Source organism: Peromyscus californicus, unplaced genomic scaffold (assembly GCF_007827085.1).
Source record: "Peromyscus californicus insignis strain IS unplaced genomic scaffold, ASM782708v3 Scaffold_7__1_contigs__length_154581171, whole genome shotgun sequence".
Taxonomy (NCBI): domain Eukaryota; kingdom Metazoa; phylum Chordata; class Mammalia; order Rodentia; family Cricetidae; genus Peromyscus; species Peromyscus californicus.
Genome location: NW_026294595.1, coordinates 88,615,642 through 88,641,557, shown reverse-complemented (window position 1 = coordinate 88,641,557; position 25,916 = coordinate 88,615,642). Strand labels below are relative to the sequence as shown.

Sequence of the window (25,916 nt, the reverse complement as noted above, 5' to 3'; positions counted from 1 at the left end):
AATGAACAGTGTAATTGCTTTGTAATGATATGATAATTATTTTGGATTTAGTCACAAATGTATACCTCTTTATTTACAATAGCAATTATTTAATAATAATATTTATGTTTACTAACAAATATCATTAAGCAAAATATCTTGCTATGCATTTGCTTCTATAGATTGCTAATGAGATACTGCAAATTAATACTTTAAAACATGCAACTTATATGACATATCTCCTTATCAAATAAGTGATGACTCCATTGACCCAACTTATTTTCTGGTTGGTATAGCTATACCATTGTATGTTATAAGATGACTCATTTCTGTACCATTTTTATTGAACATTTAAAATCTTTTGCACATTGTGTGATGGTGTTTGGCCTCTGCTTGACACAGAGCATAATTTATTTGTTAAGAGTATGTAAGTTTTCTTCCCACCAGTATGAAAGGATTAAAGTGGTCTATCACTCCACTGCAAAAATATTTCCCCATGTCAAGTCATTATTTCAATTGATTAAATTTGTTAGTGAATCTAAATGTAATTTTGTTAAATGTAATTTCATAGTATGTATTACTATTTATTGCCCATATTTGCCGGTGCTGGTGCCAAATTAGCACCTTACCTGGAGAAGATGACATTTTGGCTGAAGTTCATGGGGATCAGCCAAGTAGGAGGTCATTTAATAATGTATTAGAACCACAGGAATGTAAGGGACATGTGACAGTAGCCGAACAAAAGCTGATCATCCAGACAACTCAGAAATGCTTATGTTACCATCTAATAGTGTTAAGAAGGGAATTCGTGCCATCCTTATGTGACAGACAAGGAAATCAAATTCAGTGACTATCCTGAGATCATACAGCCAGGGTCTCATACAACTCAGTCATCAGGTTGGGGCTTTAACAATTAAAGAGAAAACATAACCAGTGCATCAGTCACTTGCAAGTGTACTCACTCATAGATATAAATATATATAAATTATATATAAATTTATATAAATACAAATATATATATATATAATTTTTTATTTAAATGTTATTTTTGAGAATTTCATACATGAATTGTATTTACATAATTTTCATCCTGTTCTCTTCCACTTCCACTTCCTCCTATGTCTCACCACTCCCTTTGAAATTAATGACCCTTCTTTACTATCGTTTAGTGTGTGTGTGTGTGTGTGTGTGTGTGTATGTATGTGTTTACATAAATCGGACGAGTCCGTTTAGTGTTGTTCTTATATACTATGTGTTTGGACTGACCATTGGGGATTGGATAACCTGTTACAAGTCTTGTTGTGAAAGAAAACTGATTCTCTTTCTCTCATCAGCCATGGATTGTCTATAGCTCCTTCACCTAGGCATGTTACTTTGTGAAATTTCCCACTTCTGTGTTGGCATGTCAACTGATGTTGTCATTATTTGGATCTAAGCAACCATATTGTTAACCTTAAACTAGGAAGCAAGGATGGGGGATGATGCAAAAGGAGACGGAAGTAAGGTGAGAACACAGGTGTTTGAAAAACCCATAGGGAAACATAATTTTATGTTTGCTCAAAATACATTGTATGTATATAGTTTAAATGGATTTATGCTATGTGGGGTAATAACACTCCCCAACAGACTAACAATCTCCAGCACTAAGTATCAGCAATTCTCTTTATGTTTTCAGTAAGAAGGGTCCAAGAGACACCTCAAACAACAGAGGCTTTTGCTGTTGTCCTTAGCTGCCACCCAGAACTTCAAGGGAAGACTATTTATGAAGACATCTCACACTTTGGACACAGGACTTGAGGAACTAAGCTAGAACTCACCAGCAAGCCTCCCCCTGAGGACTAGCTCTTGTAGTATCTGAAGACACTATGCATGCTGCTGACAGAAAAACTAAATCAGTAGTCCTGTAAAGGCTCCAAATGACAACAACAGCCAACCAGCAAGCTAGTTCCATTGGTGCTTTAGAGACACTTTGATCATCAGGGTAAGCAACAGCTGTCTAATTGGACTGAAGTCCTACTCAAGAGAAGGGAATTCATGCCTGCCAGTGTAAACCTTGACAACTAACCCTCTATGGCTGGAGAGATCATAGACCCTAGAAGAAAATCTACTACTTCCATTTTTCTACACACATAAAATTTCTAGCTGTATTAGAAATACTTTTCCTTATAATCACAGATAGCTGTAGCTCTCATCCCCCCATTCAATGAGACTTCTTTTTGTGGCAGATGAGATTAGACTATTACAGAGATACACAACTGTTCAAAATGAAGAAAATAAGTGATTGTGGGATGCTCAGCTCCAACTGATACATCTAAAATGCAACCACTACATATAAGGTTCAAGAGAAATGACAAAAGAAGGCATGGAAAGATTGTGAGAGCCACAGGACCAGGTTGCCTCCTTCTAGAGAGTATCTTCTAGACATGACAAGGAAAATTCACCCCAGTGCACAATTTTATTTCATAATGCTTTCTCAAAAGGAATATGTATATAAGAACAGAATTTTAAATATTACATGCAATGCCTATTTCACTGCAGGCATGAGTAATACACATTAAATTTTTATTAAATTGATATCTCTAATTGATTTAAAAGGATAAGATTCATCTCTTTCAAGATAGTAGGCAAGATTACTATCTGGCCAAGGAGGTGCTGTAAAGCTCATTAGACACATACACACATTTGTGCCCATGCTTGTGGATTCTAAATCATGTGCATTTTTTAAAGGCAACCAAAGATGGAAGAAGGCCTTGAGGTATTTTTTTATATTCAGTATAAATTAAGTAATTGCCATCTAACAATTTTTTAAGTTTTTCTCAGTATTGCCATTTTAATTCATTACTTTATTAATTTGCTAATACATTTGACAGTGGTTTATTTTCTAAAGTAATGTTTTTCTAATTATTATAATACATGCTCATTACAGAAATTTGGGAAATCCATTATGATATAAAGAGAGAAATGAAAATTATCTCTCTCTACCCAAAGCCAATGACAATTAAACATGTTGATGCATATTCTATTCTTACCAGTACTTCATTACATAATATAATATATTTTAATATAATATTTCTGTTATCTGTGATGAACATTTTCTATATTTCCAGTTGTTTTCTGTGTGAATATTTACAATCATTTTCTCAGAATAGATTTTTAAACTTGAATGTAGGGAAACAAATTAAATGAATATTTGTAAATTTGAGGTAAATTGATCTGGAGAAAAAAATGTTAGCTTAAAACATTTATTGAGCCAGGCGGCGGTGGTACAGGCCTTTAATCCCAGCACTTGGGAGGCAGAGCCAGGCAGATCTCTGTGAGTTCGAGGCCAGCCTGGTCTACAGAGTGAGATCCAGGACAGGCACCAAAAGTACACAGAGAAACCCTGTCTTGAAAAACAAAACAAAAAAAATTATTAAATATTCATCAGAAAGCAAGCCTATGCTAGTTATCTGGGATTCAAACTATGTCAGATATATTCTCTGTTAGGGAAGACCTAATGCTTGAGTACTTATGTTATTTAAATGATAGGTTCTAACCATAGATTAATTTTTAATCACTTATTTGTTTTGTTGTTGTTGTTGCTTTATTTTGAGACAAGCTTTCACTGGCTGGCATGGAACTCACTATGTATCCCAGGCTGGCCTCATAGTCACAGAGATTCACTTACCTCTGCTTCCTGAGTGTTTGGTTTAAAGACATGTGTTCCCACACAAGGCACCCAGTCACTGATATTCTAAAAATAACTTCCTAGTTCTTGAAACTAATCAAAATTTTCTTTATATAATAAAGCAATTTTTATGTTATTATCAAAGTTGTTTTGTGAATAATTATTTATACATTGAAGATTAGGTTAATTTGGTCTTGAAATGGAAATGGCCTTTTTGTTCGATTAGAGGTTGTATGTAAAAACAATTATTCTCAAAATGGTTTCCACTGGAAGCCTGCTAATCCATGACTTTGAAGTCCTGGTTGAATTGTGTTTCATATCTCCTTTTTCTCCAGGTCTGGCCACTGTCAGCAAGCACAAGCCATTTTGAGTATTAACAAACTCCAAGAGACATAAGGAAGGGTGGATAGAAACGGACTCTCCTTCTGGGCAAAGATGAATGATAAAGAATTTCCACTGACATTTGATAACAGCCATAACTGACAAAATATACATGCATTCAATTCTATGAATAAAATGTTAATCTAGGAAATCCTCTGTCAATACCTGTACTAAGAACCATGCACCACTCACTGTTGTTTCTAATCTTGTTTTAGAAAAGCAGAAGGGCGTTATCCATTTTGATATTTCTCTTGCTTCCTGAAAATATGGTGGTCTGAATTCAGGAGTTAAACAACAATTTTGTGCAGTTAAGCATGCTAAGTAACAGAAACGACAGTTATCAGATAACGGGCTAGAAGAAAAGACGTAAGATGACAAAGTCAGGGAAGAAATGGCCCAGTTTTTACCTACTCCCCACTTCCTTTTTCAAACTCTTAATTCAACATTGCTTTTCCAAAGCATGACAGTGGTTTTGTAGCCCTATAGTGGAGAGATTCAATTTTCAGAGTGAAGAATAAATGGATGAGAGTAAGGATAAACATATATCTAATTTGAACAGCTCCTCTGTGAACCTATAAAATACCTTACATTTTTAGAGGACCATTATCATACTATTAACTAAATTTTGTGGGTGCTTGTATGCACAGTGGTTCACACAAAATATTTATCATTACCTTAGATCAAGCATTTCTTCTGTACAAATGCTGAAGATGTATAGAAATGTAAACTTTACTGATAAAGCAATCTCAGGCCAGTGAGAAAGTTTGTCTCAATGTTTGGCTTGACCTAACAGAGTTTCTCTTGGGCTTATATCCTCAACAGAACCCTAGCACCTTGGGTAACAAAATGGCCTTTAAGCTTGAATGAACAGGCATTTCTTTTCCCCTACTTCAAAGCTTCACTATTTCATCTTTTCAAACTCTTTTACTGCATGCAGTGCAGAATTATATTGACAAGGGTGGAATTTATCTCCAAGAGGAGACAGCTATGCTTCTGTTAAGTGCTAATATAACATTTATGTGTTGGTGCCTTAATAACAGCCCAGCTTACCTAATGAAAGTTGAAAGCAAACAGTACTCTCTGAGATTTTATTATGACTGAAGTGACTGCAATTTGAGGCAAATTATCCCTATTTTTGTTCCCATATCAAAAACAGAGCCACTAAAGCAATTGCCACATGTTTGGTATGGAATTAGGCTCCACTCTCATTAATCTACAAGGAAGAGCATTTTTCATGTAAACAGCTCACAAGGGTCAGAGAGAAGAGCTGTTTCTGTGAAAAATGCTTGTCAATAACTTTGTGAGTGAATTTTGAAATAAAGTGCCTGTAGCCTGTCATTATTCCTTCCTCTCAGAGTCGAGAGTGAGTGGATGAAAATTGAGCCTGTGAATTGGAAACGGGGCGAGTGTTATGGCCTTATCGACTCCAGGTAAAACGACTGTTTTAACTTGTTATTATTTTTCCATTCAGAGGTCAGGCAATGTACAGTATTACCAGCATGGACTGCAGTGTAAGCAAATTGGTATACAAAAAGGCTATTACCCACACTCATGGGGTAGAGGAAAGCGAAAGTCACCAGGATCCAGGAGACGTGTGATCTACACAGAAATGAAATAACCAACAGGGCTTTGAAAAAGAATAGTGTGGGTGTGTAAGAATGAAGCGCCAAGAAGACAGAAAATTATAAACCTGGGTAAATACACACTCACATGTATAGAAAGCAGTTGGAAATTATGCATCCTAAGGTCCGTTTTAAAGCACATTCTAATTATTCCTGTTTGCAAAGAAATTGTGGGGCCACACTGAATATTAGAAATCTCTACCATACATATTACCTTGATGCTTCCCTGCTGAGCTTACCTTAAACATTTTCAGTTGCTAGATTTTCAAGTCCACTTGACATATTCTTTTTCAATGCTAAAAGTTTTCTGAGTTCTTTCTTAGAGGAAAGAGTCAATTTAGAATATTAAAAAATCTTCTTTTGATTTCCAAAGTGGCTGTACAAGTTTGCCTTCCCACTAACAGTGTAGGAGTGTTCCCCTTGCTCCACATCCTCTCCAACATAAGCTATCTTCAGTGTTTTTGATCTTAGCCATCTGACAGGTGTAAGATAGTATCTCAGAGTCATTTTGATTTGCATTTCCCTGATCACTAAGGATGTTGAACAATTCCTTAAATGTCTTTCAGCCATTTGAGCTTCTGCTGTTGAGAATTCTCTGTTTAGCTCTATAGCCCATTTTTTAATTGGACTGTTAGGTATTTTGATGTCTAGTTTCTTGAGTTCTTTATATATTCTGGAGATCAACCCTCTGTCAGATGTGGGGTTTGTGAAGATCTTTTTCCATTCTGTAGGCTGTCATTTTGTCTTATTGACCGTGTCCTTTGCCCTACAAAAGCTTCTCAGTTTCAAGAGGTCCCATTTATTAATTGTTGCTCTCAGTGTCTGTGCTACTGGTGTTATGTTTAGGAGGTGATCTCCAGTGCCAATGCGTTCAAGACTACTTCCTACTTTCTTTTCTATCAGGTTCAGAGTAACTGGATTTATGTTGAGGTCGAAAAATTGGGAATCAATCATCCTTAAGACCCAGCTATACCACTCTTGGGCATATACCCAAGGAATGCTCAGTCATACCACAAGTACACATGCTCAACTATGTTCATAGCAGCATTATTTATAATAGCCAGAACCTGGAAACAACCTAGATGCCCCTCAACTGAAGAATGGATAAAGAAATGTGGTACATATATACAATGGAGTACTACTCAGCAGAGAAAAATGATGATATCATAAGGTTTGCAGGTAAATGGATGGAACTAGAAAATATCATCCTGAGTGAGGTAACCCAGACCCAAAAGGAAAAACATGGTATGTACTCATTCATAAGTGGATAGTAGATATAAAGCAAAGGATAACCAGACTGCAGCCCACAGCTCCAGGGAGGCTAGTTAGTAAGGAGGACCCTAGGAAGGGTGCATGGATTGCCCAGTGATAGAAAAATGGATAAGATCTACATGAGCAAACTGGGGGTGAGGGGGTTTTAATGGAGGGCAAGGGACGGGGAATGAGAGCTTAGAGGAGCAGGGGGTTCGAGCTGGAACAGGAATAGAGTGGGAGAGCAAGGAAAGAGATACCATGATAAATGAAGACACCATGGGAACAGGGAGAAACAGAGTGCTATGGAGATTCCCAGGAATCCACAAGGATGATTCCACCATAGACTACTGGCAATAGTCAAGAGGGTGCCTGAGCTGGCCTTCTCTGGTGATCAGATGGCTGAATACCCTAACTGTCATCATAGAACCCTCATCCAGTGACTGATGGAAGCAGATACAGAGATCCACGGCCATGTCCCAGGCGGAGCTCCAGGAGTCCAATCGATGAGAGAGAGGAGGGATTCCATGAGCAAGGGATATCGAGACCATGACTGAAAAAAGTACAAAGACAACTAGCCAAACTAGTGGAAATGCATGAACTGTGGACCAATAGCTGAGGAGCCCCCATGCTACTGGACTAGGTCCTCTGGATAAGCGAGCCTGTTGTTGAGCTTGAACTGCATAGGGAACCCCCAGGCAGTGGGATTGGGACCTGTCCCTAGTGCATGAGCCAGTTTTTTGGAGCCTAGTGCCTGTGGTGAGACACTTTGCACAGCCTTGGTGCAGGGAGGAAGGGCTTGGACCTGCCTCATCTGAATGTACCAGGCTCTGATGACTCCTCATGGGAGAGCTTGCCTTGGAGGAAGTGGGAATGGGGGGTGGGTTGGGGGGAGTCCTGGGGGGGCAGGAGGTCAGGGGAATCTATGGTTGGTATGTAAAATAAATAGAAAATCTCTTAATAAAAAAAGAAAAAAGAAAAGAAAACCTTCTTTTGACTTCAAAATTATTTTTTTCATGTTGAAGAACACCTTGGGAATTTTAGTATGGCCATACTAAATTGACAACCCTTCTCTCTGTCTCTGTCTCTGTCTCTGTCTCTGTCTCTGTCTCTCTCTCTCTCTCTCTCTCTCTCTCTCTCTCTCTCTCTCTCTCTCTCTCCCTCTCTCTCTCTTTCTCTCTCTCCAAGTCATTTGGGTATGTAGAAGTATATGTCTATTCCTGGCATTCAAATTCTAACTTTTTTTCTATTTTAGAAAGTCATGTCTTCTTTCTTTCCTTTGATACTGTTTTCTTCTGTAGACTCTGGTAGTCAGAAATAGTCAGACACACCTGAAAACTAAAGAGCTTACCATGGTTAAAAAGCATGTCTGTGTGGAGAAGAGTTTTATATATAATTATAATTCCCAAATAACATAAATTCAACTTCCAGAATAATATGAAAAATATTCATTGCTTTGTGTTTACAAAGGCATATTTTATTTTTAATTATGTGTGTGCGGGAAGGGGCATGTGCAAACATGAGTGCAGGTGTCCAGAGCATCCTTGAGAGGGGAGCAGATTCCCTGGAGCTGGAGTTAAAGGTCTTTGTGAGTTGCCTGTGTGGATTCTGGGAACCAAATTTGGGTCCTCTGTAAGAGCGGGACACACCATTAACCTCTTAGCTGTCCCTCCAGCCACTCACATTCCTTTATTCTAAAAAACGATTTCCATAACCTCAAGAGAATCATAATGATCTCCAATAAAAAACTGTATCATCATATTTCCTCACTTCCCACTGGCTCAATTCACTCATTCTTTCAGTGGCTGGGTACTAGCTGGACATCATGTCAAACAAAACACAATGCTATTAGGATCCCTGCCTTTGTTGAGTAAGGAAGAGATCTGGTAAAACAGAGAGATAAACATTAAAAGAATGCAAGATTCATGGGGATAAGGACTTTTGTTTTTGTCCAACTACATACCCTAAGTACTTAAATGAGTATCAGGCATACAACAGACATGATAGCTCCCCAATATCTGGTGAATGCTAAATGGATATGATAGGGACATTTAGGAGACTCTGAGATACTAAGGAAAGACCAATAAACAAAGTAAATATTTTTGACGTATTAAGTTGGCATGGCTGGAAAAACTGCTGCAGAGCCTTCAGTATTAAGGGAACAGAGAACTTGAAAGTCGGGGTTAGAAGGAGCAGAGAGTTTGGCTGCAGCAACAAGCAAAGGGTGAGCATGCTGTCATCTGAAGTAACCAGAAGTCATACACCAAAAAGTTTGGAATTTAGACCAAATCTATTGAGTGATTTTAAGCGTGTAAGAGCTTAAGCAGTATAAACATGTAGATGTGTTTAGGAAAGGATGACCGAGGCTGAAATGTGACAAGTGATAGGGAATGAGTGTGGCTGAGCAGACCAAGTCAGGAAGCTTCATAGAAATCCCAACAGCATGTAAGTAGCAGTGGTCTAAACAAAGGCAAATGTAAAGGGACATAGGGAATTGGGCATATTTCTAAGATTTCCTTGGCTGTTTGGAATAGGGAAGGCAGGAAGGGAGTTAAAGAAGACCAAAGAGGCAAAGACTGGACTCATATCTCCAGTCTTGGCCAATGAAGAATAGAGAGTATACCTTCAAAGTAAGGAGACACATTTGGAGGGAATTTCACTTTTGGAGATGGGGAGTTGTCAGCTTTTCAAGTTGTTATAGACTAGATTTCTACAGTTATCTCATTTTTCCTACAAGCCTAGACTAGATTATCAGGGATCCATCACAACTGGGTAAAACACCCTTGAGTACCTATTATAGAATTTATAAGCTGAGCTTGCTTACATGACCATAAGTTACACTTAGAAAATGAAGTAGTTTTCTTGGGTTGAGGAAATAGTTAGGTGAGTAAGAGTGCTTGCTGTTCAAGTATTAGTGCCTGAGTTCAGATCTTGATACCACTCTAAAAGGCCAGGCAGCATGCACCCCTGTAACCTCAGAATTATGCTGGATGAGCAGAGATAGGAAGGTTGTTGTGAGTTACTCCTGACTCAGAGGAGTCATTTCTCTCATCCTCATAAAGGACAAAAACACATCAGCATGCCCTTCACATCGTTCCCAGTAGCTTTCTAAGCAAGGGACAAGAACCAAAGGAGCATCTCATTTTTATTGCACCAAACAGGCTTAGGAACTAGAGCATTTTAGCTAACTCATGAGTTAATTTCCAATATGATTGGTAGGGGAAAGTTCTTTCTGGCTAAACAAGTGTTTGGTTTTCATTGGAGAGTCTCATGTAAATGGTGCTCACTGAACTGATTCAGCGTGGTCCATTTCAGTTTATCATATTATCTAAATTGCATGTGAAGACTCTCAGTAGGTTTCAGAGTCGCACATCAGACTTGGCTGTAGGTGCATCCAAAGCCAGTATTTTCAAATTGACTTGTACTTTTGTAGAAGTTGGCCTTTCAAATGTATTATTTGTTGGACTTGGCATTTCTACAGTGAATAACTACCCACTCACTTTTCTTTAAATATAAACTTCAATATGCTGAATCTTCCTAATGCAATCTCTACATCTCTTGGTTGCTCCTCTGCAGACTAAATGACACAGCAACAAGTGTGCTGTGCAGAGGCGGTGGGGGCTCTTCCCTTTGTGTTTGGGAAAGAGCACAAATCACAGGTGTGTCTAGTCACCTGGCTCCTTCACAGACGGGTTCAGAACCCTCTTTATGTGTGTCTAGCTCAATGTCCCTTTCAACACCCCACTGTCTGCAAACAACGAAGGAAGGGAAGGTGTATAGGGAGAAAAATGAAATGGCTGTTTAGCACACACATTCTTACCTCTACCCAGCTTTGAAATCATCTCATATTGGGAAAAACAGACACTTTTCTCATAATCACAGTGCCAAATGAACATAACTAACTCATTTTTGCAGTCTGGGATTTTCCATAGACGAATCCTTTGAGAAATGGAATGCACTGTGGTGGCTTATATTATACCATCTTGTGTCAACTTCTATTCCAGGGAAACACTGCATGTCCTTATAAAAATAATTCTGGGCATATTTCTTTATACCTGCATGCCAATATTCAAGAGCAAGGTTTAAACATTCACATTTTAGGAGCATGAAAATTAAATATTTATTGATCCATATTAATTTAACTAATGCAGTACTCTGAAATCCAGTATGCTGTTTTCACCCATTTAACCTAGAGCAATATTAGAAGGAAATCCAACTGGACACTCTTTAGTAGATTTCCAACATAAAACAAAGAAATCAATGAAAATGTGGCAACGAACAAGCCCCTCTTGCTTGAGAAGGAGGAGCGAGCGTGGAGCTTGCCAGAAGCGGGTTGTCACTCCACTAGACTAATTTTAGAGAGAAAAGAAGTCAGCGTGGTGAAATGAATTTCCTTTCTGTAGCTTGCCTGATTGCTGACATTCCGAAATCTCATAATATTCTCTGAATAAATTATCCTCATTTTGTTTAAAAAGAAATTTAACATACATTTAAATAGCGCCGTTGTGCTGGAGAGGAGCAGTGCTGATCTGTGCATTCCACTAATGGCATCGGGTGCAGAGTGAGTCATCATGGTTTTTATTTATTCATTCATCCTTGGATCCTTTTAAAAGTCTCCAAGGCCCTAATGACCATCATCATTATCATCAGTAAAAACCGCTTTCTGGTGCAAAGGCAATAGGCATTAAATTTAGAGGCAGCATTAAATTATCAGTAAAGAGGGCTTAGAATGGTGCTACACTCATATTCCTGCATACGATACATGGAAAGTTCATAGAGCAGCAGGCAGGCAGATTTCTTTTTAAAGTCTATGGTTAAGGTCTTCTCTTTTCTAGGCAATGTCTTTGGCTCAGAAGAGAATGCATGTCAAGTCTGTGCTGTATTGTGTGAGTCACTGGGAGAATAAGCAACCAAGAATAAGATGATTCTTAATTAGTTATTTATATACTTATACATATAATTAAAAAAAATCTCCATGAGAAATTGTATTTCAAGCTTTTCTCCCATCCAGAAAACTTCCTTGATATAATAAACACTGTCTGAAGAATATAATTTTTTTTAAATGTGAAAAATGTTTTGAACTAATTGCTAAGTCCTTTCCATCTCAGGATTGTTTTAAACATCCCAGTGTCATCTGCTGGGCAGGACAGAAGCCTGGCTTTTCTGTGTCACCTCCAGCAAAAGAATTAGAACTGCACTCATGGGCCCAAAGCTCACTCATATGGGGATAAACTTAGTGTCACTTCTGAAGGTATGGGCAAGTTTATACATTAGGATAAGTGTTGTTACACATGGCAATCCCCAGTTCCTTCCCTCACTCACACTTCCATCCTGGTTTGGGCAGCTGATAGAGGTCAGAAGTTATCAGAAGGAGAGCAAAGCAGAAATGGTCTTATAAACCATTGGAAATGCTGGTGGTTACACAAAGGTCTCAGAACTTAAAGCAAGGCAAGCAGGAAACCATTATCTAAAGAGCCCATTCCCATATACTAGCTAAGCCTAGAACGACTAGTTGTTTGGTTTTGAAGTATGTGGTTAGGAATTTGAAATGATCATTAAGTCTTTTTTTTTTTTTTTTTTTAGAGACAGGGTTTCTCTGTGTAGCTTTGCGTCTTTCCTGGAACTCACTTGGTAGTCCAGGCTGGCCTCGAACTCACAGAGATCCGCCTGGCTCTGCCTCCCGAGTGCTGGGATTAAAGGCGTGCGCCACCACCGCCCGGCAAGTCTTTTAAATATTGTTAGGTCTTTTTTTTTTTAAGATTTATTTATTTATTATGTATACAGTGTTCTGTCTGCATATATACCAGCATGCCAGAAGGGGGAACCATGACAGAAGAGGGTGCCAGATCTCATTAGGTGGTTGTGAGCCACCATGTGGGTGCTGGGAATTGAAATCAGGACTTCTGGAAGAGTAGCCAGTGCTCTTAACCTCTGAGCCATCTCTCCAGCCCCCATGTTAAGTCTTATTTTTAAAAAAAAATCACATCCCAGCACAGAACCAAACAAAAGGAGTACTATGGAATGCGTAACAAAAATGTTTAGACTGCTGACAAGCTTTTCAAATTTGGTCAGGTTTTTTTTTTTGTTTTTTTTGTTTTGTTTTGTTTTTTTAATTTAGAGTGACAAGTATCTTTGTGAAAACAGCTGGCCATCTCATCAATGCTTCTGTCCTTTTCTGTAAAAACTGACTAGCCTGGTCCAAGTTTAAGTTCACCATGGCTACCAGTTGAGACAATGTGTGTGAAACTGTTTTTGTTCATTGACAAATGTTGTCCCTGTCAGGGTTGCTGCTGTTTTTCTGGAACATTCACCGATTGGTAAAAGAGTGTTCATGTAGTTTCATTCCTCACCCCATTCCTTAATAAAGAGACATGTGTTTGCCCCTAAACTTTAACACTTAAAAGATGAGGCTTTTACTGTGGGTGGTTAGAAAGAGATTTCCCTAATCTAGGCAGATCCTAAGTGGAGGCTGTGGAAGATTCATTTCCATGGTACTCTCAACTCTTGGGGTTCTTTGGTAGATCAGAGCCTTGCTCAGATCTTTCCCTTCTAATGCTTTTTTGAAGGTAATAACCATTAAGCGATTTTGCCTAGAATTTTCTCAGCTTATGAACCCCATTGTACCTCAGGCAGATCAGGTTCTCATATTTCTGGTAAGTTGATGATGGTCCTCATCTAGGAAACAGTTCTCCACTTTTGTATTTTTCAGAATTCTTTCCACTATAATTCTTAACTTCTCACATTTTAAAGACTTTTGAAGAAAATATAGTTTTCTTTTTACATTCCCCCTTATCCCAATAGTTGCATTATTGTCATCTTTTATGTGCCTATACTATGTTCATGGAGGGCAACGGAGACTCTCGTTCTTATGTGGCTAAGGTTTATAGCTGTGAAATTCATTCTTAATCCTTGCATTTATGTAGGAGGGAAAATGCTTTTCCTCTATTATTGTGTGTTAAACTTAGGAAGGCCCATTCTTTCAGATTTGACTTAAGGCCTGCTGTGTTCAGGCTTCAGAATGGTCTTTTCTTCTAGGCCTAAGAAGGGCATTTCTTCACTTAGACATCAAAAAGGATGAACAAAAATTGCCTCAATTTCTTGTTTGCATTGTAAAAAAATTCTCCACATTGTCTTACACTTTCTGGGTTTCTGAAAATGAAGACCCTTCTCCATTTCTAAGGTCAAACCTTTCACACAATCCTAAGTCTTTACAATTTTCAGCTGGCCTTTTTTTTTTTTTTTTATTTTATTTATTTTTTTTTTTATTAATTTATTTTGCAATACAATTCAGTTCTACATATCAGCCACGGATTCCCTTGTTCTCCCCCCTCCCGTCCCCCTCACCTTCCCCCCAACCCCCCCCCCCATTCCCATCTCCTCCAGGGCAAAGCCTTCCCCACAGACTGAGGTCAACCTGGTAACACTGCTCTGTGTGTGTGTGTGTGTGTGTGTGTGTGTGTGTGTGTGTGTGTGTGTGGTGTCTATATGTGTGTGTGCATGTGTCTGTGTCTATGTGTGTCTGTATCTGTGTGTGTGTGCTTGTTTGTGTCTGTGTCAGTAAGTGTACATTACCTAGAATCTATTCCTTTGACAAACAACCAGTATGCAATCCAACAATTCAATATTGTATCTGTAATCCTTATATACGATACTTTCATATTTAATAATCTCATGTGCAACTTTGTCCCTTGGATTACACTTACCCATTGGTCTGCCAATTTCCACAGAAACCATTGTTTTTACTCTCTGTTTCTATATATTCAACTAAAAAAGAGATTCTGCATATAAACGAAGTTTTATAGTAGGCATCTTCCTGTATCTAAGTTAGTTCCCTTAAGATAATGTTGTATAAATTAATCAATGTCATTGCCAATGGCAGGATCCCCTCTCATTTTTTTGGTAACTCTGAAACACACACACACACACACACACACACACACACACACACACACACACACAAAGAGAGAGAGAGAGAGAGAGAGAGAGAGATTTTCCATTAATTTATTTCATTAACTGAACAATAAAAATGAGTTATTTCCTTGCCTTGGAAAAAAAAAAAAAAAAAAAAAAAAAAAGAAGGGCATTTCTTACATGACAGTTGCCATATATAAGAGTAACTTATCCTAAATTCCCTTTGTTTCAAAAGAGATATGAAAAGCCAGAGATATTCTTATTAGTATAGAGCTTGACTGTTGATCATAGTGATACAGATCACTTCCAAAAAAGGGGGGGGGGTAGATGGAGGAAGTGAAAGGGAGGGAGTACATACTGATGGAGGAAGGGAGAGAGGGAAAGAGGGAAGAAGGTTCTGAGGGAGATGGTAAGGGGGTGAGGGAATGCATTGCCATCAATTTTTGCATTTATATGGACAAATTCAGTATATAGAAATATCCTTTTGATTATATGTGTGTGTGTTTGTTCCTGTGTGAGTAGGTGCATATGAGGATGTGTGCACATACATGTGGAAGGCAGAGAAAAACTGGGTGTCATCTTCAGGAACAGCAAATAATTCTTTTGAGACAGAGTTACTCACTGGCTGGAGTGCACCAAATTGGCTAGGATGTCTGAGCAGTGTCCAGTGCTGGGATTACAAGCACATGCCACCACACCTGAGATTTTTATATGTGCTCAGGTCCTCCCAAATAGGAGGGAAGAACTTCACTGACTGAACAATTTCCCTTGAACCAGAGATTCTCACTGTTGTTCTAGAGAGCAATTTGATTTTTTTTTTAATCTTATAAGCAAAGTGACCCAAAATTGTTTGAAAAAGGTGAATCTCAAAGCTATTAAAATTTATGCATATACAAATTGTTCCATAGATAAACTAACTTTACTAGTGTCTTGGAATTTCTAGACAAATTCAAAGCTTTAGAAATCTTTATTAGTGTATGTGTACTATATATAGTTATGGGCTTAATATATTTTACACAAGTGTATCATGTACTTTTAACATATTCACCTGTCCCTCTCTCGATATCCCCCTTTCTTCCTCCACACAATCCTGCTTCTACTTCGGTGTCATATGTGTATGAACGAATTTATGAATCTATATAAAACCTAATGCACAAAAAAGTGTATGTTTTCCTAAATCTGATTTAATTCACTCACTATGATGCTCTCTAGTTCTGTCCATTTTTCTATGAAGACATAATTTCATCCTTCTTAGAGGTGAATGAAGTTCTGTTATATAATATACAATATTTTATTTTTAAATGATACTTTTATTAATTTTTTAGAATTGAATACAATGAATTTTGATTGATCATATTCACCCCCTCTCTCAACTTCTCACAGATCCACCCTGTCTACCCAACATTCAGTTTTCTTTTTTTAAAACCCAAGGAGTCTAGTTTGTGTTTCCAAACTACTCTTGAGTGTGGGATCTGCCCTGGAGTATGATCAACTCCATAGGTCACACTGTTAATATAAAACCGGGCACTGCCTTCTCTGGAAGCTATCAAATGTCAACATTTTCTCATCGAGAATTAGGACTACAAGCTCACCTCTCTGCCTCAGTGTCTGGCTAGAGCTTGAACAGGCTTTGTGCTTCTGTCATAATTGCTGAGAGTTCGTTCATATCTTACCCGCCTTGTTATAGATGAAAAACACTGCTTCCTTGGAGTTAGCCACCCCCTTCTGGCTTTTACAGTCTTTCTTCCCTTCTTTGATGAACATTCCAGAGCCTTAGGGGAAGGGTTATATATGTATTTCTCACTTAGGGTTGAGAACTCCACAGTTTCTTTTTCTTTGCACATTAAACAGTTGATGGTCTTTTGTCTACCACAAGAAGAAGTTTCTCTGAAGATAGTTGATCAGTGATCACTGATCTACCAATAGTGTAGTATTAAGTCATTAGAGTCATTTCAATACTATATCCATATAGCAGAATAATAGCACTAGGTTCCCCCCAGTGCCTCTGACCTATGTTTCCACAAAATCTTGCCCCCATTAACAGTGCCGGGTATGAATTCTACTCATGAAGCTGGTCTTAAATCCAATCCGGGGAATACAATGAAAGAGATACCATGATAGAGAGAGACATCATGGAGATAGAGAGAAACCCGGTGGTAGGGAAGTTGCCAGGAATCCCCAAGGATGACCCCAGCCTGGGCTACTAGCAATAGTGGAGAGGGTGCCTGAACTGAACTGGCTTGCCTCAGAGATCAGACTGGTGAATACCCTAACTGTCATCACAGAGCTTTTCTCAATGGCTGATGGAAGCAGATGCAGAGATCCACAGCCAATCACTAGACAGAGCTCCAGGAGTCCAGTCAAAGAGAGAGAAGAGTGATTCTATGAGCAAGTGCATCAGGATCATGATGGGGAAACATGCATAGATGACCAAACCAAACTAGAGGAACTTGTGAAAACTGGATCAATGGCTGTGGAGTCTACATGGGACTGGACTAGGCCCTTTGCATGGCAAGACAGTTGTGTACCTTGATCTGCTTGGGAGGTCTCCTGGTGGTAGGAACAGAATTCATCTCTGGTGCACGAACAGGCTTTTTGGAGCCCACTACCTATGATGGGACACCTCGTGTAGCCTTGAGGCAGGGAGAAGGGGTTGGACTTGCCTCTACTGGATGTGCCTCCCCATGGGAGGCCTTGCCTTCTTGTTCGTGGGAGTGGGGGTAGGATGGGAGGGGGAGGCTGGGGGGCAGGAGGAGGGAAGAGGGGGATCTTTGATTGGTGTGTAAAATAAATGAAAAAAAATTCTTATTAAAAAGAAAAGAAAAAAATCCAATCCAACAGTGACTGGTTACTTCCACAACATTCATGCTACTATTGCAGCCATGTGCCTATCTTGTCAGGACAGTCATTAGTGTAGAATGATAATAACCTTTCTCTCAACCAGTAGCATATAGAGCACCATCCAGCATTATGAAAGCTAGCCAGTAAAAATGAAGCTTCCTGGTCAGGTCCAGCTTGATTTCTCCACATTCTAGACTCAAGTATGTGGTATCTTCAGCAACAGGGTCTTATCATTAAGTTCTGGAAAATAGCTAAGAGCAATGGCAATAGCCTATAATATTTGAGGATCTATGTAACTCCACCTGTTCCAAAAGAGGAGATCCATTTCTGGTTCTGGAGTTTTTAGTTGCTAACTTGTGGTTATCTAGTTGGGGTATTGCCATCTCATTATTGAGTAACTCCATTAAAATTCTTTTTTAATGTATTTTAGGAAGCTTTTATGGTATTAGGTTTCCATATTGCTGTTTTCAAAAATCCTTTGGTGTTAGTTTTCCTTCCCCATAGTTCCTCGTCTACATTGCCCTCCCATTCTCCACCTAATTTAATCCTTCCTATTCCATTTCCTTTTCCTGCTTTATGTCACTGTATTCTATGATCCATCACCTGAAAGATGCCTTTCTCTCATATTGTTCCTTTCTAGTTTCCTAACAATATTGCAGTGGGCAATATTGTTGTGGATTACTTAGAAACCAACAGCTCCTAGGAGATATCCCACTTCTCCTAGTAGTTTTCACTGAATGACCTGTGGCTTCTGGTATCAGCATTATCCACTCACAGAGGGCACTTCTATACAAATGAAACACACATATCTAAGAATTCCAGTCTAGCATCTATGTTTGTCTTTCTGGTTCTGAGTTGCCTCACTCAGCATGACTGTTTCCAGTTATTTCATAATTTCAGTTTTAACAGCTGAATAATATTCTATTATATTAATGTATATAAGTTTCATTCCTATTTTTCAGTTGATGGACATCTAGGCTGTTTGCATTTCCTAGATACTGTGAATAGAGCAGCAAGCAAGGAAGATCATGTACCTCTGTGGCAAGATATGAAGCCTCTGTGTACATACCCAAGAATAGTATAGCTAGATTTTGTGTTACATCTCTTTTCAGCTTTTTGAGGCATGGCCACACTGATTTATACAGTGGGTACACCAATTTGCACTCCCATCAACAACACAAAAAAATCATCCCCCTTTCCCACAGCCACGCCAGCACCTGCTGTCATTATTTTTAATGTTGACTGTGTTGAATGGGAAAAGTTGAAATCTCAAAATAATTTCAATTCAGATTTCCCTGATGGCTAAGGATGTTGAAATTTTTAGAAAAAATATTTCTTAGTTATGTGTATTTCACCTTTTGAGAACTTTTATTTTGCCTCCGTGCACCAATTTTAAGTTGGATTATTTGTTTTCTTGATATTTAACATTTTTAACACTTTGTATATTCCAAAAACTAACCTTCTGTCAGATATGGAGCTGGTAAAGATTTTTTTTATCATTCTGTAAGCTGCATTTTCACTTTAAAGAATGACATCCTTTGCTGTACAGAAGATGTTTTATGTGGTTCCATTTATCAATTGTTAATCAAAGTAACTGCAATATTAGTTCCCAGTAGAAAGTCCTTTCCTGTACCTTTAAGTTCAAGCATATTTCCTACATTCTACTCTCTCAGATTTAGGCTATATATTATGTAGGTGCCTTGGTGAATTTGGAGTTGAGTTTTGTGCAGGATGAGAGATAGGGATCTAACTTCATTCTTCCACACTCCATTTGTTGACGATGTATGTATTTCTAGCATCTCTGTAAAAAATTAGGCAGGTGTAAGTGTGTGGATATATATTTGCATCTTGCCTGGCAGTTACATTGTGCTGATAGCTCCCTCTAGTCCTCCCCTCCACCCTTTTTTCCCTCCTCCCCTCCTCCCTTTTGCCTTCCTCCCCTCCTCCCCCTTCCCCCTCCTCCTCTCTTTCCTCCTCCCCTTTCCCTCTCCTCCTCTCTTTCCTCCTCTCCTTTTCCTTTCCTCTCCTTCTCCCCTCTTCCCCTCCTCCCCTCTTCCCCATCAGCAGCCCACTTAGATCTTCTGTCACTCTGAAGCTAGAAAGCAGTACAAAAGCTTCTAGCTCAGTTCCAGTTTGATTTCTCCATGTCCCACAGCCAAGGCATGAGGTATCCTCAGCAATAATAACTTACCGTCTTGTTCTGGTGGGCAACCAAAAGCAGTGGCAGTGGGCAATATTGTTGTGGATTACTTAGAAACCAACAGCTCCTAGGAGATATCCCATTTCTCCTAGTAGTTTTCACTGAATGACCTGTGGCTTCTGGGATCAGCATTATCCACTCACAGAGGGCACTTCTATTCAAAATCTTTATTAATTAAGTATCATAATTGACTTACAAAGTTGTAGGTTTCATATGGCTTTTTCATATATCCTTAGTTTTGATTAACTCTCCCCCATCTTTTACTCTTCCCCATCCCTCTGTCTCCACCTTACTTATGCTTTTCCATCCCCAGTATTTTCCTATTTATTTTCATATCACATGTATTCTAGTAAGTCTCTTCCACCTTAGCCCCTTTAGCTCCCCTATGGTCCTTCTTTGGGTTCCTGGCCTCTACGAACATTCTTTCCAGCTCAAAAATCACAAATCTAAAAACAAAATTCCATTGTGTATATACACACTCTATAGGCTGTTCACCATCATCTACCTTGATTAGTTACTGGGATCTTCGAATCACTGACCCTGATGGCTTAAGAAAACATGCATAAGCTAATGAAGGGCCGAAGTTGTGTTTGCAGTTGAAATAGCTTCCAGGTTCAGCATTTGTTCTGCATCTGTAGACTAGGTGAAAACATTGTAATCCTTAACCTGGATTAACTCGAGCACAAAGAAATTCAATTACATGAAGCATCCAAAAATGTATTTCTATAGAACTGAAATTAAATGTGTAACATGATTTGAATTTTAGTAACTGTAGTTATGAAACTCATAATTACAAAACACAAGAGAGTGTTTACTGTTATTGGTATACTGGAAAGCATCATCATGAATCCTACTATTTAACAGGTTTTATGTGGTTTTAAAAAGTTCTTCTCTACAAAAATAGTTTGATTTGCCCATAAGTAAATTAGAGCCATTCAGCTACAGTACCTCCTATAATAAGATGAGGAATTGCTTCAACTGCATAAAACTGAAAATTCAATTGATAACCTTCAGAGGCATGCATAGATTGGTAGAATGGAGTACTTGCATGCTTGCAGCTTCAGTCACAGAATAAAACGGACTACATACTGTAGGCATTAACCAAAGGGCCCAACTCATGTGTGTGCCTACTGTATTTGTTCCTAACTTTCATAATGGTCCTAATTATTAATCAGGAAGATCCATAGAGCATTTCTTTGCATTCTAACCCTTTGCCTATAGTTGGGATGGGCTGTGCTTTGAATAAAATGTTATATCTGTAAAGTTACTAAGCAGGTAAACCTTCTTACAAAACAGGGAAGGAGGTCTCTTTTCCAAAAGATTCATTGCTAAGGTCATTTAACAAACAAACACCTGTAGTGACATTAACATAGAATCAATTTTGCAAAATTCAATTTATGTTCAATTTTCCAAAGGTGACAGCCCATGGGACCAAAACCTAGAATGGTGATGATTATAGAGTGAGCATTTTATAATAAGAAGGCATTTTTCAAAAGTTGACATATTTGGTTGACATTAACTGTTAAATTGACAGTATATTTGATCACCCTAGCCAAGGCCAAAGACATAAGAGAAACACAGCACATAATGCTACTAAAAACTGCATTTCCACTCTACCCACAAAAACACTATATTGTAATTAAAATCAAAATGCAGGCAATAAGCTCATTTCCTACCACACTATTAATTTAAGATGAAAATAATTTTTTAAAGCCACCAAAGAGTTGCCAAGTGCACAAAGGAGACTTCTGCAGTAATACTTTCAGGGCTTTGCTGTTGTTGTTAAGAAAGCAATGGTCTTGCCAAATTTTATAATTCAGGCATTAGAAATTTGCGGCTGTTCCAAAAAATAAAAATAAGCAAAGACTTAAATTAGTGTTTGCAGAAGTGTGTTAGATTTAATGCGTGCAAGCAATTAAGCAACACTGACTTGATTCACTGTGGTGTCTAAACTGGCATTTTAAAAAATGAAAGTAGCTAAATTTGTCCCTGATAAAATATATAGCAGCAATGGGTTAGGAATTTTGCAGTTTTGCCCAAAGAGTCCAATCAAACAACCCATATATTAGGTGGCCGTTAACATGCTGGCAGCTGAATTTTTTACATCAGTTTCCAAGGTTGCACAGTAATTACATCTACAGTGAGTCATTTTTGTGGCATATTTTATAAAACTTTTACAGGTTTTCTGGGAAAGGATTATTCAAAGTCACCTTTTATAGATTCCGCCATGAATATTAGACAATTCTTTGAAAATGTTAGTGTTTACTGCTCGCCTCACTCCTGCCTCGCGTGCAGTCAGCAGTGGAGGGTTTCCTATAGTATATCAGGAAGGCATCTATTCCTGCCCAGACCTTCTGTTCCCAAGTATCTCTAGTTTATGTTCCCACCAAGCTGCTGCCAGAACAAAATAAATCCAGTTGCCTTTGCTGCTCAAGGCCAGTCTGGGAACCAAGGAAAGAATTAGTTGCTCTGAACATTTGTCCTAGAGTATGTAGCATTTGAGGGACTGGTGTGCAATATTGTGACCAGTCTAGCCACAGGGAATTTGCTCATTTGAATGGCTAATTCATTTAGTTGTAGCATTTTGGTGCACTCATTTTTATCCTGGTTCCTAGTAAACATCCCATAAGTGCTCAGAGATATGTTTGAGGTGGTTGTTAGATAAGCTACTTGGTATAACTTTTAGATCCCCTGCTTACTAGACCAAAACTTCCTCTATTTATTTATTTATTTATTTGTTTGTTTGTTTGTTTGTTCGTTCGTTCATTTATTTATTTATCTATGTTTTTATTTATTTATTTATTTTGGTTTTTCAAGACAGGGTTTCTCTGTGTAACAGTGCTGCTGTCCTGGAACTTGCTTTGTACACCAGGTTGTCCTCAAACTCACAGAGATCTGCCTGCTTCTAGCTCCAGAGTGCTGGGATTAAAGATGTGTACCACCACCACCACCCCGGCAATCTATTCTGTTTTCATCAAAATGTTTTTATTTCCAAATGAAAAGTCCTGACTGTTGCCAATTTCCAGGTGACTTTTCCTAGAATTCCTAATTCCAATCTGTTGAAATAAATTTTCTTGAATATATTTTTTATCCTACTTCATGTTGATGTGTTTAATGGCTTCTTGCATTGTCTGCTGCAACGATACATTTTTATCACATTGAAAATTACTTTTGTTCAGAAAATATTCCCTTTGCTCATGAAATAAATGTATAAAATAGGGAAAAAGATTTTAAACATATCTCACAGATTCTCAAGAGGGATGGCTTTGTATTATTTTAGACTATAGGACAGGCAAGATCCATGAGGAGAGGTTGCACTAGGGTTGGGGTCCTTCATTTAGGAGATGATTTGTGATCTTACTCAGGGGAAAATGTCAGCATAGGAATTAAGAATGGAGGACGTGAAGCGTAGGCTCAATGGACAGTTATAAACAGAGGACTCTGGCTGGGGAGCAGAGTCAGCCTCTTTCATTTACTTCTCACCAAGAATCCAAAACATAAAAATAAAGCCAAATCTTGCATTCAGGTGGAAGAAAGGCTGATCAATCGATCAATCAATCATCAATCAATAAATAAATATAAATACATGGTTAAGAATAAAATAATACAATGGAGAAAAAACACCAGGTCATGACATATAAAAATGCTCCAGAATGACTTTTGTGAGGAGGCAATATCTGAACAGAGATCTCAATGAATTGAAAAGTAAAACCTGGGAAATCCCTAATGTTTTTAAAGAGACTGACTTATCATCCCAGGACTCTGTTCTCATGACTTCTTTCACACTATTCACCTCTCCAAAGCCCTGTACCCAAAGGCCATTACACTGGGGATTGGTTTCAACTTACAGATTTGGGGACACAAAACTTTCTGACATAGTGGGATATATGGTTTGGGTCTTTCTTGCTTTTCTTCTTGCAGATGTTGACATGTCTGCCCATTACTCAAGTGACATGAACAGTCATTTAAATAGAGGAGTGTAGAGCTTGGGGCGAGTCTTAGTCTTGAGATGATAGAAATTTGAAAGTCATAAGCATTTACACTGAAAAAAAAAAAACAGAAAGTACCTGATGATCTAAAGAGAAGGAATAGTGTTAAGGGTGGAGTGCCTTCTGAAAATAAAAGAGCTAGAAATGGAGACATCTAAGACAAGCCTCTGATGGAAAAGGAAAACCACCCCAGCAGGACATGTCTAAAATCTAACACAGAAGAATGGGCTTGAAGAGAGATGACCTGTTTTAAATGCTGCTAAGAACACGAGCTAAAGGATACAACCTAAGAACAGATCATGTATTGAGCTAAAAGGAGAATGCTGAGAGTCTCTCAAAATGGTTTCTGGGTAACCAGGGAAGACAACCTGAATGGAGTGGATTGGGCAGAGAAGTCAGTGATGAGGTGGATGTGGAGACTCTGGACACAGATGCATTTGAGGGATTTACTATAGGATAGAACAAAGAGCTTAGACCAACATTAATGTAAGGGTCTGGAAAAGAGTGTATTTCAAGTGAAGATATGATGGTTTGTGTTTGTACTGACTGGAATTATCTTGTAAAAAAAAAAGTAGCAACTAAAGATACAGAGAAAGATAGGATTACCATGGAAGTGATGTTCTGAACTGATCCTAGGGAATGGGGATCTATTGTGAAAATCGAGGCACTGGTGTTTTATTGATACTCATGGGAGATGTGCCCTTTTGTAGATGGAGACAGAAGAGGAGAGGATTGGAGGGTGGTAGGAGAGGATGCAGGGCAGGGTGGGGAGTGGGAGAGGCTGCCACCAGGATGAAATAAATGGATGAATAAAAGAAAATGAAAATAGAGGCACTGACCTTCTGTTGGAACATGTTTACCCAATGCTGTGGGTTGTCTGTGAAAGTATTCCCAACAAGCTCATGTGTTTCAACAATTGATCTCTAGCCAGTGGCACAGTTTTAGAAGGTTGTGGAAGCTTTAGGAAGTGGAGCCTCACTGGAGGAGGTGGGTCACTGGGGTTAGGCCTTAACCTCCCATCCTCCTGTTCCTGGCACCATACCTTCTTTGCCCGGCTGCCATGTTTTCTCCCTCATGATGGACTATATCCCTCTGAAATTGGAAGCCACAATACAACCCTTTCCCCTGCAGGGGATCTTGTCAGAATACTATATTATAGAAACAGAAAAATAATTTAAGAAACCCAGTGTAAAGGAACACAAGACAAAAGTACATATGGTTAGATTTGGTAGCAACGTGTTTTTTGTTTTGTTTTGTTTTTCTGATTTCTCGGTCTTGTGTTGAAATAAGAAGCAAAAGTCTTAGCTTTAGAGGAGGAGAGAGAGGTGTTGGAATTAGAGAAGAGAGAAAGGTGTTGGTAAACGGCTCGCTTCTAAAATAAAAAGCAACCATTTAAATGTGTGGCTGAGGCCCACATGCAACAAATGACTACAACCTTATAGATGAGGCCAGTGAGCAGGTCTCTTTAAAGTAAGTGTCTTGTACTTTGCTTTAGGAAAGGTGAGCAGTGAGTCTTAAAAGAATTTGAATTTTGTTACATAAGAAAAAGATAAGAGCATAGAGTAAGGAGAGTTTTTCATTCCTTTTAAAAATTATTAACTTTCTTCTGATAAAACTTAACTCCTCTAACTAAAATTCATTGTGTATGCAAATCTGTAGGCGTGCAATTTTTTTCTTAGTCATGCCATAATGAAAAAATTCAAAAGCTGGAAAATAGCATTTCCAACCTAAGTACTATAATTTAGTCTCTCGCTCACCTATTTAGCTCAAGTTGAGGACTCATTTTTTCTCCTTCTTGCCATTTTTCCTTACATAACACATAACAGCATAAGCTGTAGAGGAATAGTTATGGGTATGTTATTAACATTAGTACTTTTGAGTTTCAAAACAGCTTGTGACAAGACTGTTAAGAAAAATAAACTATTCATACAAGTAGGTTGAATTCAAGTGAGTCAGACTGTAAAATATACTTAATGGATATATGGAGCTCCCTCAATTCATTAAAAAAAAATCAGTGAATTTATTGAGAGCTGTATCATTCTATGATGGACATCTCCCTTACAGAGGCTGACATC

The 25,916-nt window shown here is 38.4% G+C and overlaps 1 long non-coding RNA gene across 5 annotated transcripts in view; it reads left to right on the top strand.

Moving 5' to 3' along the window:
* The window catches only part of LOC128101980 (uncharacterized), a 171,051-nt gene that overhangs the window by 61,390 nt on the left and 83,745 nt on the right, over window positions 1-25,916 (top strand). The window contains exon 1 of one of the 5 annotated variants that reach the window (XR_008215282.1): window positions 7,905-11,461. The exons of 2 other annotated variants lie outside the window; for them this stretch is intronic. This is a non-coding gene — a long non-coding RNA (uncharacterized LOC128101980). Of the gene's footprint in view, window positions 1-7,904; window positions 11,462-25,916 lie in introns of those variants that run through there. 2 more of the 5 variants (XR_008215286.1, XR_008215287.1) reach the window with 2 other exon arrangements.